This window comes from Chiloscyllium plagiosum, chromosome 24 (assembly GCF_004010195.1).
Source record: "Chiloscyllium plagiosum isolate BGI_BamShark_2017 chromosome 24, ASM401019v2, whole genome shotgun sequence".
In the NCBI taxonomy this organism is placed as follows: domain Eukaryota; kingdom Metazoa; phylum Chordata; class Chondrichthyes; order Orectolobiformes; family Hemiscylliidae; genus Chiloscyllium; species Chiloscyllium plagiosum.
Genome location: NC_057733.1, coordinates 1,044,956 through 1,060,953, shown reverse-complemented (window position 1 = coordinate 1,060,953; position 15,998 = coordinate 1,044,956). Strand labels below are relative to the sequence as shown.

At 41.1% G+C, this 15,998-nt stretch overlaps 1 long non-coding RNA gene across 1 annotated transcript; it reads right to left on the bottom strand.

Annotated features, from left to right (window-relative positions):
- Positions 1–8,561: 8,561 nt before the first annotated feature.
- On the bottom strand, positions 8,562–15,924 carry LOC122561947. Its single transcript, XR_006315168.1, has 3 exons — positions 15,838–15,924; positions 11,455–11,457; positions 8,562–8,572 (listed from the first exon to the last, which is right to left on the bottom strand). It is a non-coding gene; the product is annotated as an uncharacterized LOC122561947 (long non-coding RNA).
- Between the last annotated feature and the right edge of the window lie 74 nt (positions 15,925–15,998).

Here is a 15,998-nt window from a genome sequence, read left to right as displayed (position 1 = left end):
GTTGAACTGCAGTAATTCACCAAGGCTCCTCAGACAGCACCTTCCAAACTCATTACTGCTACCACTGGAAGGACAGGGGCAGCAGATACATGGGAACACCATCAACTGCAACTCACCATCCAGACTTGGAAATATGTTGCAGTTCCTTCAGTATTGCTGGAGTAAAATCTTGAAATTCCCTCCCTAATGGCATTGTGGGTCTACCTCCAGCACATAGACAGCAGTGATTCAAGAGGCAGCTCACCACCACCTTCTCAAGGGTAACTTGGGACAGGCAATAAATGCTGGCCAGCCAGTGACACCCATGTCCCACAAATGAATAAATAAAATCTTTCTGTGCTTTATCTTTCTCCATTTAAATTATATTCAGCTCCTCTATTTTGCTTAGATTAGATTATGTACAGTGTGGAAACAGGCCCTTCAGCCCAACAAGTCCACCCAGACCCATTCCCCTACACCAACACTACGAGCAATTTAGCATGGCCAATTCACCTGACCTGCACATCTTTTGTCTGTGGGAGGAAACCGGAGCACCCAGAGGAAGCCCATGCAGACACAGGGCGAATGTGCAAACTCCACACAGATAGTCGCCTGAGGCAGGAATTGAACCCAGGGTCTCTGGAGCTGTGATGCAGTAATGCTAACCGCTGTGTCACTGTGCCACCTCAAGTGCATAAGCTAATATTTCCCCACATTATATTCCATCTTACTAGTTTGTGTACACTTGCTTAACCTGTCCAGATATCCCTGCACACTCTTTGTGTCACATTCATGAATCGCTTTCTCACCTATTTTTGTGTCAACTGCCAACTTGACTATTTTACATTCACTTTTCTTATTCATGTTATTAATATATATTGCAAGTAATTGTTGTCTCAGCACAGATTCCTGTGGTACTTAACTATTTATAGTTATGATTTGGAGGTGCCAATGTTGGACTGGGGTGTACAAAGTTGAAAATCACACAACACCAGGTTATAGTCCAACTGGTTTAATTGGAAGCACTAGCTTTCTGAACACTGCTCCTTCACCTGATGAACCATCTGATACAACCACCTGATGAAGGAGCAGTGGTCTGAAAGCTAGTGCTTCCAAATAAACCTGTTGGACTATAACCTGCTGTTGTATGATTTTCAACTATTTATAGGTTGCTGTCCTGAGAATGCCTCCATTATCCGAATTCCTTGTCATCTATAGTTAGTTAATCCTCTATCCACGCCAATAGACTACCCGCAACATTATAGGGTCTTATCTTACATAGCAGACAAATGCATGGTACCTTTTCAAATGTCTTCTGAAAATCTAACTACAGATATATTACATCCACTGCTTGTTAGTTTGATTTTCTGCTTTGGATCTTCATATGAATTAACAGTTTAATTCTTGACCCACAAATCTTTGGGCACATGGGACAGGATGTCAGCAAACCGTTAGATCTCTCAGGATTTATTTTGCTCCCATGTCCTTTTTCTTCTGGTTTGTCTTTGAAGATCAGCCTTGCGTTGTTGGAATGCTGCCTTCTTGACTGTGACCTTGAGTGTTCTGTTTGGCTGTGTTTGTTCAAGCAAGTTGCAAATTGCAGTTAAAACAGTCTGGGTGATGACAAAGCTAAAACCCAATGGCTTGGACACAGGAGTCTAGTGTATCTGCCTTTATTTGGTGTCACTATTCTAGAATTGAGTTAGGTTATGTGTAGACTTTACAAATTGATTATCAGGCTGATTTGGGGTTGAGGAATTGATTTTCTTTCTTTGAGACATTTGATTCTTATGATGTCTTAAAGTCTGAAATAAATGATCGCTACTGATTGAAAAACTCAGTGATCTATCCATTAGATTGCTGTGCCCTGCATGGATTGAGTGACACCGTCATCACATGGATCTCTCACTTGAAGAATGACAGAATTCAGAAAGTGCCAGTGGTTTGATTTAGGATACCTCTGTGTAGTTTGTTTGTGTCTTTCCAGCAGAAGACAGTGTTGGTTGCACTGAGGCCACGATGAGCAGGGGGACACCATTTGCATTGACTTTACCCACCCCATCCCGAATGGTTCTCCTCAGACAAAGCAGCCGCAGCCAACCTAAAAGTTCACACCTTTTGTTTTTTTTGGGAGACAGTGAGGACTTCATCAAGGTTAGAATCAAATGTTTCCTTAATACCTTCACTGGAATATTAGGTTTTTAAAAATTACATCCATTAAATGTTTTTTTCCCCACCACCGAATTATTTGTGTTACTTTTCTCCTTTATCCTCCATCACTAAATCACATATGTTTCTGAATCAATTACAATTTGCAAGACAAGCACGTCAGGGAAAGTGCAAATCCCCCAAAAGTGAGGGCAAGGTAGTGGGTCAGGTTGAGGGACTAAATCAAAGCTGGCATGGAAAATAAGGTATTTCCACCATCTGCAGTACCACCTTTCCATCTAAAGGCATGGGGAGTATTGGTGAACACTGCACGCACCCAAAGGAAGGCAGTCAGGAAATATGACAGTCTCCCCAACAGCATGCTGCCTGGACCAATTGATGGCTGCTTCAGCCAGACATAAGGGTCAATAAGTGTATGATATTGCACACAGCTGAGCTGTAGATGAAGTGCAACAAGTATTTCATGTCCACAATTGGAGAGCTCTGGTAATGCATCTGAGAAACTAATCCAAACGCAAAAGAAACTCCATTGAATTGAGGTTAATGAAATGCTAATCAGTTGTGATGTATTGAGCTGAAAATGTATAGTATTATGGAGCATTATGACTAAAAGAGAGGGAGATTGTTTTTATCTAGCCTATTTTTCTAATCAAGCTGTTTAGAGACATGATTACACACCACCAGAGCAAATGGGACTTGATTAGATTACTTACAGTGTGGAAACAGGCCCTTCTGCCCAACAAGTCCACACCGACCTGCCAAAGCGCAACCCACTCATTCCCCTACATTTACCCCTTTACCTAACACTACGGGCAATTTAGCATGGCTAATTCACCTGACCTGCACATCTTTGGACTGTGGGAGGAAACCGGAGCACCCGGAGGAAACCCACGCAGACACGGGGAGAATGTGCAAACTCCACACAGTCAGTCGCCTGAGGCGGGAATTGAACCCGGGTCTCCGGCGCTGTGAGGCAGCAGTGCTAACCACTGTGCCACCTTGCCACCCATCGTTTCTTGGTCGGTGGAGTTGGGACATTACCACTGTGCCACAAAAGGGCCCCTACAAGCAGAGGGAGATAATTTATAGACATAATTCAGTCTACATGTTCTTAATTTAAGACATATTGTAAATTCCTTTGTATGTTTAATACAATGGAAACTGCCGATGTAAACATTGTCATTTCACTCTCCTGCCAAATAGCATCGGAATTTCATGTAAGAATGAAATTACAGTCTAAATATTTACTTTGTGGACATAATGAAGTAGGTGAGATTAATAAAAAGCAGTAATGATTTTTGGTATGTTATTGATGGCACTAAGGAATCAATTATTGATTATGTAGCTCATAACAGTACATTTTGTACACAACTTGCTTCTGTCTTTCTGTTCATTAAAAACAGGGGATAGAAACATTTCTGATGTGCCTTTCCTGTGCAGACATAGCCTCTGCCCATCCTGAGAAAACTAGCCCCTTCATTATTTTATGAATAAATCAGTGCTTTTCATTTAGTAAGTTGGAATTAGTGTTAAATATTGGTTATTTTCACAATGGAAGTGCCTGCTCAGCTCCTCCCACATGTTGGCTTTCCCACAAACTGAGACCTCAGGGGCCCAAATATTTCCCTCACTGATTGTTTATAATGCAATTTACCGACCCCTGCGACACCCTACAATTTTAACATTTTGAGCTTCCCTAGAAGTCTATAGTTTATCTCCTATTGACTTATGCAGGTAAACTCAGTCCTTTAGGATTTAACACTCTGTAGTTCACTCATTATCTACATGTAGGGTTGTAGTTGTATGCTCCATTTATCCTTGTTCTTTCTACTTTGAAGGAGTTCCCTTGTAATATCTTCAGTTCTAAGGAGAAAAGTTAATGCATTACTTAATGTGTTGGCTGTCTGAAGTTTTCTTGATGGGACCTGGCTGACTTATTAAATGTTTACTGTTTCTGTGAGCACTTTCTGTTCTCAATGCCCATCCTGTACCTCACAGCTGTTGTGAAATTCATGTTTTGACACTGAATATTGCAAGTGCTTCTTACAGAAACACAGAGTATATTTTTAAAGTGCCATGGATGTCATGAATTCCGGTCTTAAATGTCAGAACTTCATAGCTAGGAACAATTTTCAGGCTACGCTGGGAAATTCAGGTAGTTTCTTCCTTTATATTGCTATTTAAATGAAGACCCCTCCTGCCTTAATAAACCCAAACTTTAAAATGATAATATTTGTATATCCATTTCGATTCCCTGTCAACACTTGTTGCTGATTTTGTAAAAATGGGCTTCTGGATAATAATTTAAGTACTTTCATTTGCATTTTTCTGTCTGTAAATTAAATTGAGATATTTTTCCATCTCCCACGCTACTCTTTTGGTGTCCCTTGAGGATTTATCCTTGGCTTTCTATTTTTCATCTATCTGCTGACTTCAGTGGCATTATCCAGAAAGCTCAATGTTACATTCCACATGTTTTCAGATGTTTTCAGGTTCTATATCAACATCATTCCCACTTGACACTTGGACTGCTTGTCTGATATCCATTCCTCAGTTTCCAAATTTTCTCCAGCTATAAATTGGGAAGAGTTGTTGTCTTTGGTCTTCATCACCAATATTTTTATCTAGACAACAATTCATTCATCTTGATGATTTCTCCCTCCCCAGCATTATCACAGGTTGAAACAGAAGATTGGTAACTTTGACATCCTTTTTTACTGTGAGTTGAGCTTCAATTCCAAATCTCGCAATCATCAAGACCACCATAAACTTGCACAGACTAGTTGAAACATGGAACATGTGTTCCTTATTGGAAAGTCTGTGCAATTTTACTTTACTAATATATATTCTTCAGTCTAACAACCTTCCAACTTGTATATCCTCCAATTCCCTTCATTGTACCACTGAGACTTGGCCTTCAGTTCTGGAATTCCCTTCAAAGCTGTCTGTTTCTCTGCCTCTTTCTCTCCCTTCAAGGCTGTGTCTAAAATATCTTTGGCCAAGTTTACATCATGTACCTTAATAATTCCTTCATCTCCATGTTAAATTGTGTCTTGGTGACACCCATAAGTCTCTAAGCATGTTTTCCTATGTTAAATATCTTCTATGACTGCAAGTAGTTGTTTTATTCATTTAATCAGATGCTTGCTTAGCTTTAGAACAAGGAATTATCCTTCAAAGAGTTTTCTCAGAGCCTCGGTTACCACTCCATATTGAGGGAAATGAAGGTGAACTGTTCCCTGAGGAATTACTTCCATCAGTTTATGCTCAGAAACTGCCTTGTTTGCCACCCTGTGATGCACTCACTTCCTAATGGAACTATGACTGGGTATCTTGCATTGCTCTGCTTTGATTTCTCATTCATTTTATGAGATCAACCTGCTTTCCAGAGTTCTCTTGGATCAGCCTCAACCATCCTCATAGAATTCCAACGGAATAACCCCATCCAATCACTTCAAAACATCAACCAGCTTGTCATAAATTGCAAGTAAAAATTGCATCATCTTCCAATCAAGCCAAACTTCTTCTCAACCAGCTGACAGAATTCCGGTAGAAGACCTTTCTCTTTACTGGCATTATACAGAATTCACAATTCTTTATATGGCATAGAATTGCAACAGACTAAAACCTTTCACTTCCACAACATTCCTAGGAAGGCTTTCTTTAGATTAGATTCCCTACTTTGTGGAAGCAGGCCCTTCGGCCCAACAAGTCCACACCGACCCTCCGAAGAGCAACCCATCCAGACCCATTCCCCTACATTCACCTCCCGACTAATACACCTAACACTACGGGCAAATTAGCATGGCCAATTCACCTGACCTGCACATCTTTGGACTGTGGGAGGAAACTGGAGCACCCGGAGGAAACCCATGCAGACACGTGGGGAGAATGTGCAAACTCCACACAGACAGTTACCTAAGGGCGGAATTGAACGCGGATCTCTGGCGCTGTGAGGCAGCAGTGCTAACCACTGTGCCACCGTGCAAAGTTAGGATTAAGCTGTTGAGCAAGGAGTCAATGAAATTCTTTGCTAGACCAACATAGAACTCTCACTCTGTGACCCCACTGCCCCAGTGATTTGGGACTTCCTTTCTTTCAGATATCCATGCAGTTTCTCCTTGGTTAAAGGTGCAATGGTTCAGCTTCAACTATTCTCTGTGCAACAATTGGCCATGTCAAGAAATTATTCACTTTCTCAGCAGCTGCTTCAACTCAATGATTTCTCATTGGAAGATGATTTCTCATTTCAACTCCAAACCAAAGCATAGCTTTTCTATATTGATTCTACTGAAAAGGTGGCAGGGGGCTCAATGGTTAGCACTGCTGACTCCCAGTGCCAGGAACTTGGGTTCGATTCTGGCCTTGGTTGACTATCTGTGTGGAGTATGTATGTCCTTCCCATTTCTGAGTGGGTTTCCTTCAGGTGCTCTGGTTTCCTCCCACTGTCCAAAGATGGGCTGGTTAGGTCGATTGGCCATGCTAAACTGTCCATTGTGTCCAGGGATATGCAGGGATAGCCATGGTAAATGTGGGGTTACAGGAATAAAGTGAGGGTTTGGATGAGATGCTCTACAGAGGGCCTGTGTGTACACAATGGCTGAATGACCATAGGGATTCCATGATTCTAAAATATCATAGAATTAAAAACTCTGGATTAAACTACCTATCTTTGTCTGTTTCTTTTGCTACAATCGAGGGCGGCACGGTGGCTAGCACTGCTGCCTCACAGCACCAGAGACCCAGGTTCAATTCCCGCCTCGGGCAACTGTCTGTGTGGAATTTGCACATTCTCCCCGTGTCTGCGTGGATTTCCTCCAGGTGCTCCGGTTTCCTCCCACAGTCCAAAGAAGTGCAGGTCAGATGAATTGGCCATGCTAAATTGCCTGTAGTGTTAGGTGAAGGGGTAAATGTAGGGGAATGGGTCTGGATGGGTTGCTCTTCGGAGGGTCGGTGTGGACTTGTTGGGCCGAAGGGCCTGTTTCCACACTGTAAGTAATTTAATCTAATCAATTCTTCCCTTCCTCTCTCCTGCACAAAACTTGATCATCCTGTAAAGTATCTTGTGGTGTTACTTACATGATAACAATTGTTCAGCTGAAAAAATGTGGAACAAGTCTGTCTTAGCAGTAAGCAATAACTCACTACTTTAGAGAGAGAAATGTTCATATTGACAGAGGCAAGCAAATGAATTGAGAAACAGGAGAGAACCTTTTGGTCTGATATAGCTGCACCACCCAGACATGGTACAGGGATGATCCACACCCAAATGCACCAGGAGAGACAAAATGCCAGAGAGGAAATAAAACAGAAGCCAGTTTGAGGACTGTTCTGTAAAATTCCCTTTCATTCTCTTGAGGGATGATGCAAAGATCTGCAATAGCTTTAAAAATCTTTTTTCTGAACATCATTGACAACAACCACTTTGATGAGATGTTAAACCATGCCTAGTCAGATGGATGTAAAAAATCCTACAGTACTATTCTGAAGAAGGCCAGTGGAGATAACCCTGTGTCGCTCAATCAACATCACACAAATAAACCAGATTATTTGGTAGTGATCGATTGCTGCACACAAACAGGCTGCTACATTTGCAACAGTAATGACACTTCAAAAAGTATTTCATTGGTTGTAAAGCACTTTGAAATATACAAAAAGCACTGTACAAATGTGAGTCTTTCTTTTGCTGGCAATACACTTTGAACACAGGAATCCAAGCTCAGCTTTCAGTGAGCATGACACATTCATAGAGTAATGATTCTCTGCGGAACATAACATTTCTAGCATCTAATTTATGATCTTTGCCTTTGTATTTTGCAAGCCTGTCTGCTCGCTGCACCATCTCTGTCCACTTTACATGACATATCCAGGTTGAGTCCAGATTTTCCATTATCTTAAAAAATTCTAAGTTGAATATCCTCAGTTTATAGTCTGTTCTAAAGGAAAGGATATTGAGGCTAGGCATCGTCATAGTTGCATATATTTAACTCGCTTCACCATTCACAGAAAGTGAAAAGTTCCAGTGCTTCTTATTTCAGGGACAGGAGGAGGTCATTCAGCCACTCTAGCCTGTTCTATCAGTCAATTAGATCATAGCTGATATCTACCTTAGCTCCATATCACATTTACCCTGACCTTTTCTGTAATGTACAGAATAGCTGGAACTTTCACCTTTCACAATGGTGCAGCAAAGGAGTGATCATCCATTATATGCCCCACCAAATTTCTTTCACATTCACTTCAACAGGAATCGCTCCAATATTCGTGGGTTCATACAAGCTTTTCACTCGTTTAAAACCAACAGCTGAACACCCACAAGTTCTTGTATGATTTATTTTCTTTGGGTTTCGGATGTTAAAAGATAAAACACACTGTTTCATTATTATGGTGAGGTAGTCATTGCAATCGCCATGCCTAACAGGATCTGTCACATGTTTAGTTGGTTAATAATTCCTGAAGAATAAAGTTACTCATCTTTCCTTGTGGCCCACACTTATACATGCAGCATCTCATCACTACGTACCATACACAGCAAAGCACAACCACCCAGTCTGCCCAATGATGCAAGCAGTTAAACTGGAGTGAATGCGGCTTACAGAATCAGAGAATAACTACAGTGCAGAAAGAGGCAATTTGGTCCATCAAGTCTGCACCAACATCTGAACAGCATTCCACCCCGACCTTAGCTCATCTCTGTAATCCACATAGCCTGCACATCCCTGGACACTACAGGGCAATTTAGCATGGCCAATCCAACTGTCTGTGTGGAGTATGCACATTCTCCCCGTACCTGCGTGCGTTTTCTCCGGTTTCCTCCCACAGTCCAAAAATGTGCAGATTAAGTGAATTGCAATGCTAAATTGCCCCTAGTGTTAGGTGTAGGGGTAAACATAGGGGAATGGGTCTGGGTGGGTTGCTCTTGAACGTGTGTCCCTGGCACTGTGAGGCAGCAGTGCTAACCACTGAGCTACGATGCCGCCTGTTAGTATGCATCACATTAATCTGTTTCTTTCTCAAACCACAACCCACCAGAAAATGAGGAGAAAGGTGGACGGTCTGGGAGATGATGGTTTGGTGGTGGGAGGTGGGGTTATGGTCAAGGGGGCAGTAGGAGGAGATGTCCGCGAGCTGGCGTTTAGCCTCAGCGGTGTAAAGGTCGGTGCGCCAAACTACTACCGCGCCTCCCTTGTCTGCTGGTTTGATAGTGAGGTCAAGGGGGCAGTAGGAGGAGGGGTCAAGGGGGCAGTAAGAGGAGGTGGTCCTGAAGAAGGGCTTATGCCCGAAACGTTGATTCTCCTGTTCCTTGGATGCTGCCTGACCTGCTGCGCTTTTCCAGCAACACATTTTCACCACCAGAAAATGAACCAAGAATGCAAAGTAACAGCACATGAGGCTCACTTCAATGAGACACAGGCCTTGTTTAGGTTTGGAACAAAGAGGCTTCCATATTCTTCAAAGAATTTGCTCAGATTCTCAGTTTCCACTCCAGATTGAAGGGAAGAAAGCTGTTCCCAGAGAGGTCATTTCATCAGCTTAACTTAAAAGTTGCATTGTCTACCACAGTGTGATCTATTCACTTCCTAATGGAATGTTATTGGGTATCTTGTTTTGCTTTGCTGTGAATCCTCTTGAATTAATTACATTGAAACCAGTTTAGCAGTCCCTGTATGCTACCAAGCTGTTACTCTTGATTTCCAAAATTATACAATACGGTCCAGAAAATAGAATTTTCCTCCAACACAAATTATAAAGAGTGGGATAGATGAGAACAACTGTACCACAAATTCAGACCATGAAACCAGAAATATTGTTCTGTGTATACTACTACAAAGAGCAGCTGCATTATTTAACAAATCACCACATTTATATCTGTGTCTACATCACTCTGCTCAAATCATCATGTTCATTTCACTGCATTTACCTGGGTCTATTTCACTCTCTCCTCAGCACTGCATTTATAGAGTCATAGAGATGTACAGCATGGAAACAGACCCTTCGGTCCAAGAGTCCATGCCGACCAGATATCCCAACCCAATCTAGTCCCACCTGCCATCACCCGATCCATATCACTCCAAACCCTTCCTATTCAAATACCCATACAAATGTCTTTTAAATGTTGCAATTGTACCAGCCTCCACCACTTCCTCTGGCAGCTCATTCCATACACCCACCACTCTCTGCGTAAAAAAGTTGCCCCTTAGGTCTCTTTTATATCTTTCGCCTCTCACCCTAAACCTATGCCCTCTAGTTCTGGACTCCTCAATCATAGGGAAAATACTTTGTTTATTTATCCTATCCATGCCCCTCATAATTTTGTAAACCTCTATAAGGTCACCCCTCAGCCTCCGACACTCCAGGGAAAACAGCCCCACCCTGTTCAGCCTCTCCTTATAACTCAAATCCTCCAACCCTGGCAACATCCTTGTAGAACTTTTCTGAACCCTTTCAAGTTTCACAACATCTTTCCGATAAGAAGGAGATCAGAATTGCACGCAATATTCCAACAGTGGCCTAACCAATGTCCTGTACAGCCGCAACATGACCTCCCAACTCCTGTACTCAATACTCTGACCAATAAAGAAAAGCATACCAAACTCCTTCTTCACTATCCTTTCTACCTGCGACTCCACTTTTAAGCTATGAACCTGCACTCCAAGGTCTCTTTGTTCAGCAACACTCCCTAAGACCTTACCATTAAGTGTATAAGTCCTACTAAGATTTGCTTTCCCAAAATACAGCACCTCGCATTTATCTAAATTGTCCATTGTCCCTTCTGGTCAAGATCCTGTTTTAACCCTCTTCGCTGTCCACTACACCTCCAATTTTGGTGTCATCTGCAAACTTACTAAGTGTACCTCTTATGCTCGCATCCAAATCATTTATGTAAATGAAATCAAGTTTGTGAGACATGATTTCCCACACACAAAGCCAAGTTGACTATCCCGAATCAGTCCTTGCCTTTCCAAATACATTACATCCTGTCCCTCAGGATTCCCTCCAATAACTTGCCCACCACTGAGGTCAGGCTCACCGGTCTATAATTCCCTGGCTTGTCTTTACCGCCCTTCTTAAACAGTGGCACCACGTTTGCCAACCTCCAGTCTTTCGGCACCTCACCTGTGACTATCGATGATACAAATATCTCAGCAAGAGGCCCAGCAATCACTTCTCTAGCTTCCCACAGAGTTCTTGGGTGCACCTGATCAGTTTCTGGGGATTTATCCACCGTTAACTGTTTCAAGACATCCAGCACTTCCTCCTCTGTAACCTGGACATTTTGCAAGATGTCACCATCTATTTCCCTACAGTCTATATCTTCCATAACCTTTTCCATAGTAAATACTGATGCAAAATATTCATTTTGTATCTCCCCCATTTTCTGTGGCTCCACACAAAGGCCGCCTTGCTAATCCTTGAGGGGCCCTATTCTCTTCCAAGTTACCCTTTCGTCCTTAATATATTTGTAAAAACCCTTTGGATTCTCCTTAATTCAATTTGCCAAAGTTATCTCATGTCCCATTTTTGCCCTCCTGATTTCCCTCTTAAGTATATTCCTACTTCCTTTATACTCTTCTAAGGATTCACTCAATCTATCCTGTCTATACCTGAGTCTATATCACTCTCTCCTCAGCACTGCATTTATCTGGGTCTGTAACACTGTTCCACAACATTGCATTCCTCTGGGTATATATCATTCTCTCTGCAGCACAACATTTTTCTGGGTCAAATCACTCTCTCCATAGCACGACATCCATACCATTCTTTCCAAACCATTGTATTTGTAATCCTGCAATGTTAATTTGTAACATAATTGATATACTGAACTGGTAAAACATTTTTTTAGCTTGTTTGATGTGCATTGAAAGAGTTAGGAGCTTCAGAATATAAATTATAAAGAGTGGGATAGATGAGAACAACTGTACCACAAACTAGAAATGAAACAGACCATGAAACTAGAAATATCATTCTGTACGTACGTACAAAGAGCAGGTGTATTATTTAATAAATCACTACATCTATATCTGTGTCTGCATCACTTTGCTCTCAAATCCTGTAATATCAACCCTCCCTGATCTCAAGCTCCAATGCTGTCAAATTCAAGGTTTTCATTCTTCGTGTTCTTCCAATTCCTTAATCACTGGTAGCTTCAAGACTTTCTTCTGGAGTATATATAGAGTCATAGAGTTATTGCATTACAGGAACAAACCCCTCAGTCCAACTCATCCAGGCCAACCAGGTTTCCTAAACTGATCTAGTCCCATTTACCAGCATTTGCAGCAGAAGACCTATAATCTCAAATAGTTTTAATACTACAGCAGCAGATAATTTATTAAGTGCTGACAATCCCAGAATGCTGCCAAATAGTTTGAGAGAGAGAGAGAGAGCGAGCTATGCCCTTTCATGCATCATTTGAAAACTCATTTGTGGGAGCTGGGTGTTGCAAGCTGGAGCAGCATTTAGTTCATATTCCTATTGCCCTTGAAAGGTGGTGGTGTGCTGTCTTTTTGAATTGCTATAGTCCATGTGACATGGAGGCACACATAGTGCTATTAGGAAAAGGGTTCCAGGAGGTTTACCATGCAACAATAAAGGGCCTTTGATACATTTCTAAAGATAATTGGGCACATTGCCAAGCTGCAACTGTCCATTTCATTGTAGACCCAGTGTCTCCCAGATCCTTCAACACCAACTACATTTTATCCATCTGACCCCAGTGGTGCTCTCAGCTTCTCAGCCTCAACCTTTAGTCCAGTGATCTCATCAATGTTTCATATAAATAGAATCATGGAGTCATATGCATGGAAACAGATTCATTAGTTCAACTTGTCAGCGCTGACCAGACATCCCAATCTGATCTAGTCCCATTTGCCAGCATTTGGCCCATATCGCTCTAAACATTTCTTATTCATATACCCATACAGATGTCTTTTAATTGTTGTAATTGTACTCATCTTCATCACTTCCTCTGGCAGCTAATTCCTTATATTTACCACCCTTTGAGTGAAAAGGTTCTCCTCAGATCTTTTTTAAATCTTTCCCCTCTCATTCTTAAGAAGGGTTTATCTTATGCCAAAAGGTTAGATCATTCATCCGATTCACATTGGAGTTTAGATGAATGAGAGGTGATCTTATTGGGACCTGAATTTCCCCTTAAAACTCTGCCCTCTGGTTTTGGACTCCTCCTGCATAAGAAAAAGACCTTGACTATTCACCCTATCCATGTTCCCCCAGTTCTCAAAAACACAGTCACTTCCACTCATTGGCATATCATCAGTTTCAACAATGATGATGACAATCTAAGTGCATAAAAAATTATGCTATTATTGTTGGACTGAGAAATATATGGATGAGGGTGTAATATGATGATGTGTATATGATAGCATTTATATGGTGATATGTATACAAAAGGAACAGAGGAACATAGGATTTTGGGTCAGGAGTAGGCCATTCAGCTCTTCAAATCTGCTATACTTTAAGTAAGATTTTGACCTAACCAATTATGGTCTCAACTCTACTTTCCTGTCTGCTATCATGCCTAAGGCACTCTGAGAGAGAGAGAGAGAGAGAACAAAAGAGAGAGAGAGAGAAAGACAGACCGAGAAAGAGAGAGCGAGAAAGAGAGAGCAAGAGAGAGAACGCACGAGAGAGAAAGAGAGAGAGAGTGAGACAGAGTGAGACAAAGAGAGCGAGAGAGAGAGAGAGGGAGAGAGAGAGAGAACTGCCTTAAAAGGGTAACATATTGTTTTTAAACTGTGACCCCGAGTTCTAATTTCCCCACAAAGGGAAATACTCTCCATGTATCCCCTCTCATCATTTATGTCCCAATAAGATCACTTCTCATTCATCTAAACTCCAATGTGTGATGAATGATCTAACCTTTTGGCATAAGATTAAGAATGAATGAGCCAACCTTCTCTGAAGAGCTATGATCTAACCAAGGCCCGACTCAACTGCAGTAAAATCTGCCTACTTTTATACTCCACTCCTTTTGGAAGAATCACCAACATATCATTTACCTTTCTAATTGCTTGCTGCAACTGCTTACTAACTTTGTCCTTAACTTACCAGGACACCCAAATCACACTGTACCATTGAGTTCTATAATCACTCTCCATTTAAATTGTACACTGTTTTTCTATTTCTGTCAAAATAGACAGGTCCACAATTTCCCACAATATTCTCCATTAGCTAATTTTTTTGCTCATTCATTGAACCTGCCTATGGTCTATCTTCACTGGACCAACTTGTCACTGTCAAATTTAACTTCCCTTCCTCCAAGTGATTGACATAGCTTGGGAACAGTTCAGGTCCCGATGCTGAGCCCTGAGGCACTCTATTACTTACAGCTTGCCAACTCATAAAAAAAGACCCATCTAACCATATTCTGCTTCCTAACTAATCCTATACCCATGCTAATGTGTTACCCCAACACCATGAACTTTTATTTTCTGTGGTAACTTTTAGTGTGGTAGCTTATCAAAAGTTTTATGTTATGATTGCTATCACCTGGAAGCTCCTTTACTGTTAGTATTGTTTAACATTTTTTCTGTCTTTTCACCTTGTCCTGTTACATTTATTTGCACACTTGGAGTTATTTCTTTTCTTGCATCCCAATCAGAATTGTATCCCCACATTCCTTCTTCCAAATGAGCAATGTCACATTTCTCAGTTTTTGCATTTTTTGTCATTTGTTTACATAGGGTTCATGTTATTGATATTTACCGAAAAGCACAATGATTCCTTATGAACCCTAGGGGAAGCTATTTGTATTATTTCCTCCAGTTCCTCTAATCACAATTTTTGTTTTTCTGTTTCTTAATCAATTTCATCCATTTTAATCTGATCGGTTTAAATTTTACTAACATGTGAATTACGTGTCACTTTATCAAACATGGTTTGAAAGTATCAGCTAACGTACCCTTATCAATCTTCTCAGTTACTTCATATAATAAATCCAGGATGTGAAAGCTAATTTATCCAAATTCATTCATTACTTATTAGTGTTTTTTTTAAGTGGCTATTCATTAGGTACCAGATTTTTTCTGATAGTTCTCCTACCATTGATGTTCATAACTGGCTTTTAGTTGTTGGGCTTATCCCTGTCCCTCTTTTTTTTGCAGAGTGGTGTAAACTTTGTGACCATCCAGTCTTCTGACAAAACTCCCATGTTCAGGAAGGATTGAAAATTGCGGCTTGAGCCCCATGTTAATTCTGTCTTCTGACCATGAACAATCTAAAAAGAAACATCCTGCCCTACACCAGCTGACATTTTAAATTTAATTAAAACCTCAATATATTTATTATCCTATCTATTTCTCTACCAGCTCAATCTTTACTGTAATGTTGGCAGAATTTCCTTCAATTCAGACTGACATGAAATATTCTTTTAATATCTCAGCCATCCCTTCTGATGTATTCTTGGTCAGTAATCATTCTCAACCTACCTCTCCTAATTTTTTTCTGTTTAAAATTCGCTTTTTTAAAATCACCTATCAGTCGGTGAAAGTTGGTGTTTGAAAGTTATTGTGCTGTGTCCCAAAAGGATATGCTATACAATCTCTGCCTTTCCACGTTTGCCCATTCCACAACTACAAAACTTGCTAATATGGTGGGAGCATGTTTTACTTTGTTAAAGGCGCTATATTAACGTAAATTATTCCTCTTGCCACTAATGTGAAGGGTACTCACCTTATGCAGCAGTTCTTCATTGTAGTAGATGATATTGTTGGAGGAAGGCGTGTGGCCCTCTTCCGTGTCAGTGTCTAAAACAGATGATCCATAAGCACTATCTTGGCAATAGAGCTCTCCCTCACGGCCAGACTGCAAACCGAACCCAGCTTCCATCGGCT